At 31.0% G+C, this 14,325-nt stretch overlaps 1 protein-coding gene across 11 annotated transcripts in view; it reads right to left on the bottom strand.

The window, feature by feature from the left end:
- The window catches only part of LOC129747528 (neurexin-3a), a 200,796-nt gene that overhangs the window by 94,584 nt on the left and 91,887 nt on the right, over positions 1–14,325 (bottom strand). The gene's annotated exons all lie outside the window — the stretch shown is intronic.

Genomic DNA, 14,325 nt, shown 5'->3' with positions numbered 1-14,325 from the left:
AGAAAAAAAAAACAAACAATGGAATGACGTTAGAAAAATGGTCGTTGGGTTCTTTGGAAGATTTTCATGAAGTAGGAAATACTTTTGTGAAACCATCATGTTTCTTTGATGATGCAAAATTGAATAAAAAAACTCGTGTTTGAGAATGCTTTTATGAAGAGAAGGCATAAGTCAAGAATTATACGCATTCCACATTTTAATTTGATTCATAATATCAGATTGATTGGAGCTCCACTCTTTTAAAGGCCACAAACTACTCTTTGAAATAGTAGATAAAATGATTAAATATTCTTCTGGAATCGAAGAGTTTACAAAAACGGGTGATAAAATGAAAACGAGGTCCATAATAATGGAAAACAACAATAAAGGGAGCTTCAAACAATGTCCCTTGCAAGAACCTAACTGAAAAATCACCAGAATAAAAAATTACAAAAATTTCATAGTAACCACAATAAAAAAAAACTCTGAAAATTTCAATCATGACAAGAATTTAAAAATTCAAAACAAAAATCCTAGTTTTGAAAAAAAAAACAAAAAATGACAAAAATGGCAAAAACGACAAAAATGACAAAAATGACAAAAATGACAAAAATGACAAAAATGACAAAAATGACAAAAATGACAAAAATGACAAAAATGACAAAAATGACAAAAATGACAAAAATGACAAAAATGACAAAAATGACAAAAATGACAAAAATGGCAAAAATGACAAAAATGATAAAATGTATGTATGTATGTTGGTAATTCACCATGGGAAAAATGACAAAAATGACAAAAATGACAAAAATGACAAAAATGACAAAAATGACAAAAATGACAAAAATGACAAAAGTGACAAAAATGACAAAAATGACAAAAATGACAAAAATGACAAAATTAACAAAAATGACAAAAAATGACAAAAAAGACAAAAATGACAAAAATGACTAAAATGACAAAAATGACAAAAATGACAAAAATGACAAAAATGACAAAAATGACAAAAATAGCAAAAATGACAAAAATGACAAAAATGATAAAATGTATGTATGTATGTTGGTAATTCACCATGGGAAAAATGACAAAAATGACAAAAATGACAAAAATGACAAAAATGACAAAAGTGACAAAAATGACAAAAATGACAAAAATGACAAAAATGACAAAATTAACAAAAATGACAAAAATGACAAAAAAGACAAAAATGACAAAAATGACAAAAATGACAAAAATGACAAAAATGACAAAAATGACAAAAATGACAAAAATGACAAAAATGACAAAAATGACAAAAATGACAAAAATGACAAAAATGACAAAAATGACAAAAATGACAAAAATGACAAAAATGACAAAAATGACAAAAATGACAAAAATGACAAAAATGACAAAAATGACAAAAATGACAAAAATGACAAAAATGACAAAAATGACAAAAATGACAAAAATGACAAAAATGACAAAAATGACAAAAATGACAAAAATGACAAAAATGACAAAAATGACAAAAATGACAAAAATGACAAAAATGACAAAAATGACAAAAATGACAAAAATGACAAAAATGACAAAAATGACAAAAATGACAAAAATGACAAAAATGACAAAAATGACAAAAATGACAAAAATGACAAAAATGACAAAAATGACAAAAATGACAAAAATGACAAAAATGACAAAAATGACAAAAATGACAAAAATGACAAAAATGACAAAAATGACAAAAATGACAAAAATGACAAAAATGACAAAAAAGACAAAAATGACAAATATGACAAAAATGACAAAAATGACAAAAATGACAAAAATGACAAAAATGACAAAAATGACAAAAATGACAAAAATGACAAAAATGACAAAAATGACAAAAATGACAAAAATGACAAAAATGACAAAAATGACAAAAATGACAAAAATGACAAAAATGACAAAAATGACAAAAATGACAAAAATGACAAAAATGACAAAAATGACAAAAATGACAAAAATGACAAAAATGACAAAAATGACAAAAATGACAAAAATGACAAAAATGACAAAAATGACAAAAATGACAAAAATGACAAAAATGACAAAAATGACAAAAATGATAAAATGTATGTATGTATGTATGTTGGTAATTCACCATGGGAAAAATGACAAAAATGACAAAAATGACAAAAATGACAAAAATGACAAAAATGACAAAAATGACAAAAATGACAAAAATGACAAAAATGACAAAAATGACAAAAATGACAAAAATGACAAAAATGACAAAAATGACAAAAATGACAAAAATGACAAAAATGACAAAAATGACAAAAATGACAAAAATGACAAAAATGACAAAAATGACAAAAATGACAAAAATGACAAAAATGACAAAAATGACAAAAATGACAAAAATGACAAAAATGACAAAAATGACAAAAATGACAAAAATGACAAAAATGACAAAAATGACAAAAATGACAAAAATGACAAAAATGACAAAAATGACAAAAATGACAAAAATTATGAATTTGTTATAAAAAGTTCCAAAATTTACAAATGTTACATAACTTTTAATACACCGAAATTATCCTTTTTGGTGAAAATTTTGGTTTGACGAATAGATTGTTAATCTATGAAATCTCCAATCGATTAAATTCATCTAAAGCCTCGCCACCTAGATGTTCATGCACAAAACGTTGTTGTAACAGTTAAAATTGCTTCCGGCGCCTACTTGGATGATTCGCTCTTGCTGCCACTTTTCACGATTCGTGGGACTGACTAGGATACCAAAAAAAAAAAAAATCAACAAAGTAAAATTGTGTGAAAAACTTATGTTTACTTTGTTCGCTGCTGCTGTATCATTGCGGCAAGAAAAGAAAAGTTCAGGTCGAAAGTAAGACAACCATTAGGAGAGGCGAAAACAAAAAAACCCCTGGAACCTGATCCTGGCATATGATTTCCATCATTGCAAAACAGACAAAATCGAAAGCCGGAAAAGCTTGGCCGAAACTTTTTCCTCTTCAAGGACGAGAAAAACCTGAAAAGGAAACGATTTTGAAGGAGCACCACACCAAAGTTAAGGTGGAAATTTGGGGGTTTTCGGGTTTCCCAAGGACTTCTTTAACTTTCTTCCTTTTTTTTGTTCGCCTGGAAAACTTCTTGGTTTATCTGGAGGGGACACATTGGGAAGATTGGTTCGGTTTCCTTTTCTTTTCGTGAGTGTTCAAACGAATGTTCTCCTGATTTCTTCTGGGATCGTGTTTTGGCTGGATAGATAACGCTGAAAAAGATCACCACGTTTTTGTTTTGGTATCTGGCGAATCAAAAAAGTTCTACTTTTTTATTGTCCGTAGAAAATTGCAGCATAAAACGGTGACGTTTTTTGAGTTTTTAGCGATTGATTTCGGATCAACAAATTTGTAAACAACATTTCTAAACAATGTTTGGTGTTATGTGAGGTTTCTTCAACATCTTTCATTTAATCCTACAAAAATTAGATTCTGTTCAATTAAAGTTAACTCAAAGAAAGAAAACCCTTCTATCATCTGACAACTATCTGCAGCCAGTAAACAAAACGAGCTTTTTCATTTCCCTCAGTCTAGTATTGATCTGCCACCTCATCAACCCCAACAAACGCTGGCTCTATAAAATTATGAAAATTAATCATATCTTCAATTTTTCCTTTGCCACAACCAACGAAGTTTTTATTTAACATTTTCCCTCAGCAATTTTCACCATGATAGAGAACTCCATAGAAAACGACAGAAAAAAACGTCACCATCTTGAGATTTTTTATGCCTTCTGTCGCCTCCATTTTTCGATTATATTCTTACACTTTCATAAAGAAACATGAGAGAACGATTCTCATTCAGGAGCAAAGCATGTGCCATGAATTTTGTCGCCTACTCGACGAATTTGAATGCAATTCACCGCAGGGTTGCTTTGGTTTTTCCCACGAAAAGCACACAAACATTCATGTCAGTTACCTTCTTGTTCATCAACCCTTTCTGGCAGCGAAACGAACGCCATCAAGGCCACCTTCCTGTCTCAAGGTGAGGCAAATGGGTGAAAAGTGCTTCTCATGCTTCAGTCAGAGGCTTGTAGTAGGCCAGAACCGAAGGAAGTCGAAGGAAGGAATCGAGGCAGGCGTGTAGATTTTTATCAGCAAACGAAAAACCATGGCATGCCGCGCTTTCGTCAAACAGAATTTTCGACATCACGAACGCGCGAACCTGTCGCTGAGTGCCTTCAATTATTATTTGCATTGATTGTTTAATATTTCCTGAGCCTTCCAGTCGAGTCAAGCCAACCTACATACATAGGAAAAATGTCGTGGAACGCGAAATTGTAATTTATAATATACGATGCCGGAGTGACTTTTTTTTCGGGGAAATAACCGTATGACGAGGTGCCTCGTGTTTTTGGGTGAAAAAGAAAACTCAACTTTGGGTGTTTGTAAACCGTGAGTCGGGCAGTTTTCCTTGATGTGGTATTTACCTTGCAAAGTCACGCACACGTGTTGAAAATTACTACTGCTGTGGAAAAGCCTTGCGTAAATCCACTTGAAAATCGGGTTTTCCCCGCTCAGAGGGAACTCCTCTCGGTAATTGTTTGTAATTTTTATTGGAAAAGCATAAATTTGAGTTTCAACTCAATTTTAATTATTTTGGGCACCATAATAATTTGTCTTTATACTCTAAAGTAGTGTTTTACATCCACAGATGGTTATAATTTTTCCAAGCTACTTCTACTGATAATACCTTTAAATCGAATGAACACATTTTTACCGAATTCATTACCCGAACTCGGTAAAATCCAACAAGGGAGCTAAACTTTCCTAGAACATTTCGTTTCAACTCATCACTTATGCGACCGAAATTCAATTTTGAAAGCTTCTCACTCAGAATAATCCCAGCAGCATACACATCGGATCCAATTACGGTTAGCGCAGAGTGTTTCCCAGAATGTGGTTTGTATTCCGATGGAACGAGGGGTCAACAGTCAACGGCTTTACCTTACACCGAACCCAATCGAAGTGCGTTCAGTTGAAAGGTTTCCAGAATTCGAATGCTTTTGGTATTAACTAAATTCCTCCTACAAACTTTGAGCTCCACCTGGTTGCATAACAAAAAAAGGAGTCGTTTCAGGTGCATCACCACCCTGTTTACTACACAACTATCCACGCTTGCTTGGATTGACTCGGACTGGCGGCAAAAACTATAGTTTGGTGCGTTCGCCTACTAGATATCTGCGAAACGTCTGAGGTCTGATGGGCCAACCGGAGAGAGAGATTTTCAATTTGACCAAACAACAATTTACATTTTCAGCTTTCGGGCTCTCGACTGGCTCTGCACCAAATCCGGATCGGCTGCAAGCTTGGATCAGGAGGACTCGTTCCAACAGCCAGCCAGTCAGCCTAGTTCAGGCATTGTCGTTCTGGTTCGTCCTGTGTAGGCTATTGCATCGATGTTTGTCTTCAATAAGCATGGTTTTTTCTCGTTTGGCTTTTGTTGAATTTTTGGAACGATCTAATCCGATGATGAAGCTACTGTCTGGTTTTGGGGCGGGAATGTTATTATTTGATATTTTGTTGCTTACTGTTTGGGGTGGATTTGGGGAATTTTGGAGCCGGTTGATTGATGATAACTTCTGTATATACGGTGAAATATTTTGGGAGGTAATCGGTTTTAATCAATTTGTTCGAAATATGAGAATACATTGTTTAAAAAAAAAAGCTATGAAAATAAATAAAACAAATATATGGCAAAACTGGAAATGGAGCTACGAAGTGTAAAACACAAGTGAGTCATTGATATATTCTAGTGTGGGGCAGACGTGTCTGAGTGAATCTCTGAGTTGAGATTCATAAGAACCGTGAAACCACGACAATGGCGCAGTTGGTAAGATGAGCAAAGATTTTAAAGACTCAGATTGTTTGAGAATGGTTTCGGCTCGGTAAATGAGACGGAGTGACTGGAAAAGCGCAGATTGTTAAGGCTGCTGTTATGAATTTTTGTTCCCGCGATCAATAAGACGAAGAGACGGAAAAGCGGAGATTTTTAAGGCTGCTTCTATGATTGTATGATCTTCCGGTAAATAAGACAGAAAGACTAGAAAGTGCAGATTGTACAGGCTGCAGCTTTGATTGTTTGCTCCTCCGGTAAATAAGACTAGAAATATGTAGATTTTTAAGGCTGCTACTGATTGTTTGTTTCTTAATTGGCCTTCCGGTGAAAAAAGACGAATTGGCTCAGGAAGCGCGGATTTTAAAGACTACTGTTGCTGTTTAGTTGTGTTGCCTTCCGATGGAAAAAGACGGATTAGCTCAGGAAGCGCAGATTTTTAAGGCTATTGCTGCTGTTCGTTTGTTTTGATTTGACCTTACGATGGAAAAATACGAATTGACAAAAATGACAAAAATGACAAAAATGACAAAAATGACAAAAATGACAAAAATGACAAAAATGACAAAAATGACAAAAATGACAAAAATGACAAAAATGACAAAAATGACAAAAATGACAAAAATGACAAAAATGACAAAAATGACAAAAATGACAAAAATGACAAAAATGACAAAAATGACAAAAATGACAAAAATGACAAAAATGACAAAAATGACAAAAATGACAAAAATGACAAAAATGACAAAAATGACAAAAATGACAAAAATGACAAAAATGACAAAAATGACAAAAATGACAAAAATGACAAAAATGACAAAAATGACAAAAATGACAAAAATGACAAAAATGACAAAAATGACAAAAATTACAAAAATTACAAAAATTACAAAAATTACAAAAATTACAAAAATGACAAAAATGACAAAAATGACAAAAATGACAAAAATGACAAAAATGACAAAAATGACAAAAATGACAAAAATGACAAAAATGACAAAAATGACAAAAATGACAAAAATGACAAAAATGACAAAAATGACAAAAATGACAAAAATGACAAAAATGACCAAAATGACCAAAATGACAAAAATGACAAAAATGACAAAAATGACAAAAATGAAAAAAATGACAAAAATGACAAAAATGACAAAAATGACAAAAATGACAAAAATGACAAAAATGACAAAAATGACAAAAATGACAAAAATGACAAAAATGACAAAAATGACAAAAATGACAAAAATGACGAAAATGACAAAAATGACAAAAATGACGAAAATGACAAACATGAAAAAAATGACAAAAATGACAAAAATGACAAAAATGACAAAAATGACAAAAATGACAAAAATGACAAAAATGACAAAAATGACAAAAATGACAAAAATGACAAAAATGACAAAAATGACAAAAATGACAAAAATGACAAAAATGACAAAAATGACAAAAATGACAAAAATGACAAAAATGACAAAAATGACAAAAATGACAAAAATGACAAAAATGACAAAAATGACAAAAATGACAAAAATGACAAAAATGACAAAAATGACAAAAATGACAAAAATGACAAAAATGACAAAAATGACAAAAATGACAAAAATGACAAAAATGACAAAAATGACAAAAATGACAAAAATGAAAAAAATGACAAAAATGACAAAAATGACAAAAATGACAAAAATGACAAAAATGACAAAAATGACAAAAATGACAAAAATGACAAAAATGACAAAAATGACAAAAATGACAAAAATGACAAAAATGACAAAAATGACAAAAATGACAAAAATGACAAAAATGACAAAAATGACAAAAATGACAAAAATGACAAAAATGACAAAAATGACAAAAATGGCAAAAATGACAAAAATGACAAAAATGACAAAAATGACAAAAATGACAAAAATGACAAAACTGACAAAAAATTACAAAAAAGACAAAAATGACAAAATGACAAGAATGACAAAAATGACAAAAATGAAAAAAAAATGGCAAAAATGACAAAAATGACAAAAATCACAAAAATGACAAAAATGGCAAAAATGGCAAAAATGACAAAAATGACAAAAATGACAAAAATGACAAAAATGACAAAAATGACAAAAATGACAAAAATGACAAAAATGACAAAAATGACAAAAATGACAAAAATGACAAAAATGACAAAAATGACAAAAATGACAAAAATGACAAAAATGACAAAAATGACAAAAATGACAAAAATGACAAAAATGACAAAAATGACAAAAATGACAAAAATGACAAAAATGACAAAAATGACAAAAATGACAAAAATGACAAAAATGACAAAAATGACAAAAATGACAAAAATGACAAAAATGACAAAAATGACAAAAATGACAAAAATGACAAAAATGACAAAAATGACAAAAATGACAAAAATGACAAAAATGACAAAAATGACAAAAATGACAAAAATGACAAAAATGACAAAAATGACAAAAATGACAAAAATGACAAAAATGACAAAAATGACAAAAATGACAAAAATGACAAAAATGACAAAAATGACAAAAATGAAAAAAATGACAAAAATGACAAAAATGACAAAAATGAAAAAATGACAAAAATGAAAAAATGACAAAAATGACAAAAATGACAAAAATGACAAAAATGACAAAAATGACAAAAATGACAAAAATGACAAAAATGACAAAAATGACAAAAATGACATCAATGACAAAAATGACATCAATGACAAAAATGACAAAAATGACAAAAATGACAAAAATGACAAAAATGATAGAAATGATAGAAATGTTGAAAATTAAAATAAAAAAATTTGACATTTTTGAAGTTTTTAACTTTTTTTTACTGTTTGAAATTTTTGACATTTTTGACATTTTTGACATTTTTGAATTTTTGACATTTTTGACATTTTTGACATTTTTGACATTTTTGACATTTTTGACATTTTTGACATTTTTGTGACATTTTTAACATTTTTGACATTTTTGAAAGAAATGATAAACCAGTATAAAATTTTTATAGCTGAAAAAAAAAACGCGTGATGACACTTTGGCATTCGTCTACTCGATACTTGTCTCTTGTGTCATTGATGCACAAATTGAACGATAAGAGTCCAAAGTGACTTTCCTAAGGGTCTTTTTTATGGATGAGTCTTTGCGACAATGAGGTGCAATTTAGTCTTCATATTTTTGTTCTAATTGTTTGGTACGACTTCAAATGGATTTTAGAACCTAATAAATTTTTCAAAAAATTTCCCAATTGATAACGGATGCTCTCAATTCCGCATACAAAGACCTCTGTAAAGGGTATCAACCCGGAAAAAAATGGAAAGTCCAATAAAAACGAGACAAATGTTGCACATAAAGATGTCAGATGTGTGCAGGACCTCTACAAAAATGACAAAGAAGGAGGAAAAAGCAAAAAAAAAAACTAACCGAAAACCATAACGACTATAAGCCGAAATAACCACACCACACCAAGTGAAGCCAAAGGCAAAGCCAAGGGCAAAACTTAATCCTCACAACATATGTAACAAATGGAAATAGATTAAGATAAAACTGGCAAATATTATTTTTTCTGGTTTTGGTACAACATTGCACCCGTTCGTAACGCCAGAAGAACTGCGCGAGCTTTTGCCTTGTGAGTTTGGCTTCTGCAAAAGTGGATGCTGGGGAACTAAATTCAAATAAAAATTTCCACAACCAGCTGTCGTCGTTTTTCTCCTTGGGATTTTTAGGTGGAATTGAACTCTTTTTTTGTGTGTTCTTTCCTTCCTTGGGTCTTCCTCCACGGAAGAGGACAGTTAGTGGGGAGTTTTTTTGCCGCTTCTGTGTTTGCCGTTCCTTATTTCTGCGTTGCTCCCTTAACGACAGTTTGTGTAACTTGACGAAGGTTTTCGGGTGGGTTCTCTGCGATTGGTGAACCATTTTGGCCTTGCTTTTTACTTATTCGGTGTCCTTCTTCCTTTCAAATGAAGGTTTTGTTGCTTCTCGAGACACTCACAACCTGCTGCTGGCGGTGGCACTTTTCATGTGTGGAATTTTAATCGTCGCTTACGGGGGATCATCGGTCTGTTTCGATGAAATTGGAAGAGTTTTGTCCCAATATTTTGGAGGCCATTTTTTTTTCTTTTTGAGCAAAACCAAAGGCGTGCTGCTGTTTTCAAAGTTTTTATTCGCATCCAATAGATGGAACCGTTTTATTTTCCAGTTCAGTCTTCCCGGAGATGATTATGTAAGGTTTTCGTGAAAAATAAAAAAAAAACGTCAAGAATAGGGCGTCTTCCCTAGGGTAACGAACGACTACGTGATCTAATTTAGTGTCTTCATCTATTGGTTTAAGTTATTTTGGAAAAGAGGAAAGAAACATTTCGGTTTTGAATGATCAGCTTTAAGCTTCACCTTTTTCCCTCCAAATGTCAAGGGAGGTCAAAAATCTACCCATTGATCTCTCAGCCATCGAACAATAGCATCTAGCCTACAAGTTGAAAAGGCTTCTTCATCCGACAAGTGTAGAAAATCACTTCAAAGCTTTCGATCGGCGCTTCGAGGCACTGTAAGAAATGTACTCGAAAATAATGCAACACTTTTTTTTTGTAAATAATTTCTGAACGCATGGATGGAAATTTATGAAGTTCTCAATAAAAATACCTGGTTGTATAATGTTTGTAGTTTTTTTTTTATTTTGAGAAAAGTCAAGCTCCAGGAAACAGAGAAAGTCTTTAAAAATAACCTTGATTGAAAAATAGCAGGTTCATAGTTAAAAGATAGACGGCATACGAGGCACACACAAATTAAAGTCGATTTAATATTTTTTTTGGACGCTTTCAAAATCACTAGACAGATCTACTCCAGAACATCTCAAAAACTCGATGTTACGACAGATGAAGCAGATTATCCTCCTTCGGCAAAAAATCCTGGACATTCTATCACTCCTTCACAATTTTCGTGTACTTGCACGATCCCAGATCCAACCAAAACAGATTTTCAACTTTGTGAGACCCATGCAAGTGCTATGGAAGTAAAGCGGCCGCTTCTGGGACATTCTTTGTATATTTGGCCATTTTTTTCTTCGTTCTTCTCTGGAACATTCAGTCAAGATTTGCGAACGAATTTTTTTTCATTAATGATATCCCAGGTACCCGTGCTGTCCAATACGAAATTTTTCTTAATTTCACCGCACTAGCGGTCCAAATATTTTGCACATGATTTGACCACCACATTTTGTTTATTTTTCATCGGTAGACAGCATTTTCACCTTAAGGCATGATTTCAGGATTGATTATTTTCGTCAACTGGATGAACCAGACCTTGAACGATTGACCTTACGAACTTGAGTCGAATAAAGTTGATTTCTAGCTGTTATGGGGTCTCGCACTGTAACTTTCCCGGACCTTTCACGATCCTGCCCAACATTTTTCGTCCATTTGCGTTCGACTCTTGACTGAATGTCACAACATTTACACAGGTAAACTTTACATTACTAGCTAGTTTCAATAAAAATCTCATCAATTTCCATCCATGTGTTCGAAAGTTTTCCACATTAGAAAGTGTTGCATTAATTTCAGGTACAGTCCTTACACAAAACCTACAAGCAAAAGCTGCGTATTCATGCAGGTGATGTATCACGGTTTTCGAACAAAAACAGAAAAATTGAAATAAAAACAACACCATGTGCTTTGTTGCTGTGTGTAGGCAACCAACCTATGTACCTACTCTTGTGTCGTGAGAGCTTTTGCACCTGACGTGTGCGAGATTTTGGTGTAGAAAGAAACGCCTCTATTGAAGAGGAAAAACAATGGCCTCTTCTCGGAGGCAACACACAGAGCAGCAGCACATCACACAAAAGAAAGTCCCTCGAGGGAAAAATATTCCTAAAATTGAATTACTTTCACTTGGATGCGATGGTGAAGCTGCTCCGTGATTCCATTCTGGGGGCTCTGGGCTCACATTAGGTTGAATATGCTCTGGCTGGCCAATCTATTCGGTGGGCTTTAGGTTGTTTGGGCTATTTTTTGCTTTGTTCAAGCGGGTTCAAAGGACATTCGTAGGCATCACAACAAAAGGACAGAGAGCTGACAGAGTTTTGATTTACAGTTTCTGATTACTGGAAGACAACATTGATGTGTACGTACGTGCATTTATTTGTTGCTCTCCTTGAACCATCATTTTTTTTCTTTAAGTAATGCCTAATAAGTGTATATAGCTTCGCGTATTGTTATGACCTTTGTTTTTTTTCTCATAGTCAGTCTCCACCCGGTATTGTATTGTCGTTGATTCATTGTTATCTTTCAGGTGAGAGTCATTCATTTGAAACAAAAGTGAAAGCTTGAAATCAATAGACAGGAAAAAACCTTTAGTGGATGGATTCACATTTCATTTTTGTTATTTTTACAATTTTGCTTGTTGATAGTTTTTGTGACATGGAAATATTTTTAATATTATTTTTGTCATATTTAATTCATCCTTGAATAATTTTTGTATAAAGCTTAAATCATTTAGTGATACATATTTCGCTTGATTCACGTGTCTTTTATGAGTCATTTACCCGTTTTTTGGGAACTGTTTTTGTAATACTTGTGCTATTGTCATATAGTTTTTGTGTTACTGATTTTCGAGTCATGTGTGTTAATTTGTTTTGCAATTTTTGTGTCATTTTTGTCATTTTTGGGATTTTTGTCATTTTTGTGATTTTTGTGATTTTTATGATTTTTGTGATTTTTGCCATTTTTGTCATTTTTGTCATTTTTGTCATTTTTGTCATTTTTGTTATTTTTGTCATTTTTGTTATTTTTGTCATTTTTGTCATTTTTGTCATTTTTGTCATTTTTGTCATTTGTGTCATTTTTGTCATTTTTGTCATTTTTGTCATTTTTGTCATTTTTGTTATTTTTGTCATTTTTGTCATTTTTGTCATTTTTGTCATTTTTGTCATTTTTGTCATTTTTGTCATTTTTGTCATTTTTGTCATTTTTGTCATTTTTGTCATTTTTGTCATTTTTGTCATTTTTGTCATTTTTGTCATTTTTGTCATTTTTGTCATTTTTGTCATTTTTGTGATTTTTGTGATTTTTGTCATTTCTGTCATTTTTGTCATTTTTGTCATTTTTGTCATTTTTGTCATTTTTGTCATTTTAGTCTTTTTTATCATTTTTGTCATTTTTGTCATTTTCGCATTTTTGTCATTTTTGTCATTTTTGTCATTTTTGTCATTTTTGTCATTTTTGTCATTTTTGTCATTTTTGTCATTTTTGTCATTTTTGTCATTTTTGTCATTTTTGTCATTTTTGTCATTTTTGTCATTTTTGTCATTTTTGTCATTTTTGTCATTTTTGTCATTTTTGTCATTTTTGTCATTTTTGTCATTTTTGTCATTTTTGTCATTTTTGTCATTTTTGTCATTTTTGTCATTTTTGTCATTTTTGTCATTTTTGTCATTTTTGTCATTTTTGTCATTTTTGTCATTTTTGTCATTTTTGTCATTTTTGTCATTTTTGTCATTTTTGTCGTTTTTGTCATTTTTGTCATTTTTGTCATTTTTGTCATTTTTGTCATTTTTGTCATTTTTGTCATTTTTGTCATTTTTGTCATTTTTGTCATTTTTGTCATTTTTGTCATTTTTGTCATTTTTGTCATTTTTGTCATTTTTGTCATTTTTGTCATTTTTGTGATTTTTGTCATTTTTGTCATTTTTGTCATTTTTGTCATTTTTGTCATTTTTGTCATTTTTGTCATTTTTGTCATTTTTGTCATTTTTGTCATTTTTGTCATTTTCGTCAATTTTGTCATTTTTGTCATTTTTGTCATTTTTGTCATTTTTGTCATTTTTGTCATTTTTGTCATTTTTGTCATTTTTGTCATTTTTGTCATTTTTGTTATTTTTTGGTGAATTTTTCTAATTTTTTTAATTATTGAAATTTTTGTCATTTTTGTCATTTTTGTCATTTTTGTCATTTTTGTCATTTTTGTCATTTTAGTTATTTTTGTCATTTTTGTCATTTTTGTCATTTTAGTTATTTTTGTCATTTTTGTCATTTTTGTCATTTTTTTTCATTTTTGTCATTTTTGTCATTTTTGTAATTTTAGTTATTTTTGTCATTTTTGTCATTTTTGTCATTTTTGTCATTTTTGTCATTTTTGTCATTTTTGTCATTTTTGTCATTTTTGTCATTTTTGTCATTTTTGTCATTTTTGTCATTTTTGTCATTTTTGTCATTTTTGTCATTTTTGTCATTTTTGTCATTTTTGTCATTTTTGTCATTTTTGTCATTTTTGTCATTTTTGTCATTTTTGTAATTTTTGTAATTTTTGTAATTTTTGTCTTTTTTGTCATTTTTGTCATTTTTGTCATTTTTGTCATTTTTGTCATTTTTGTCATTTTTGTCATTTTTGTCATTTTTGTCATTTTTGTCATTTTTGTCATTTTTGTCATTTTTGTCATTTTTGTCATTTTTGTCATTTTTGTCATT

This window comes from Uranotaenia lowii, chromosome 1 (genome assembly GCF_029784155.1).
Source record: "Uranotaenia lowii strain MFRU-FL chromosome 1, ASM2978415v1, whole genome shotgun sequence".
Lineage (NCBI taxonomy): Eukaryota > Metazoa > Arthropoda > Insecta > Diptera > Culicidae > Uranotaenia > Uranotaenia lowii.
This window is presented reverse-complemented; position numbering and strand designations above follow the sequence as displayed.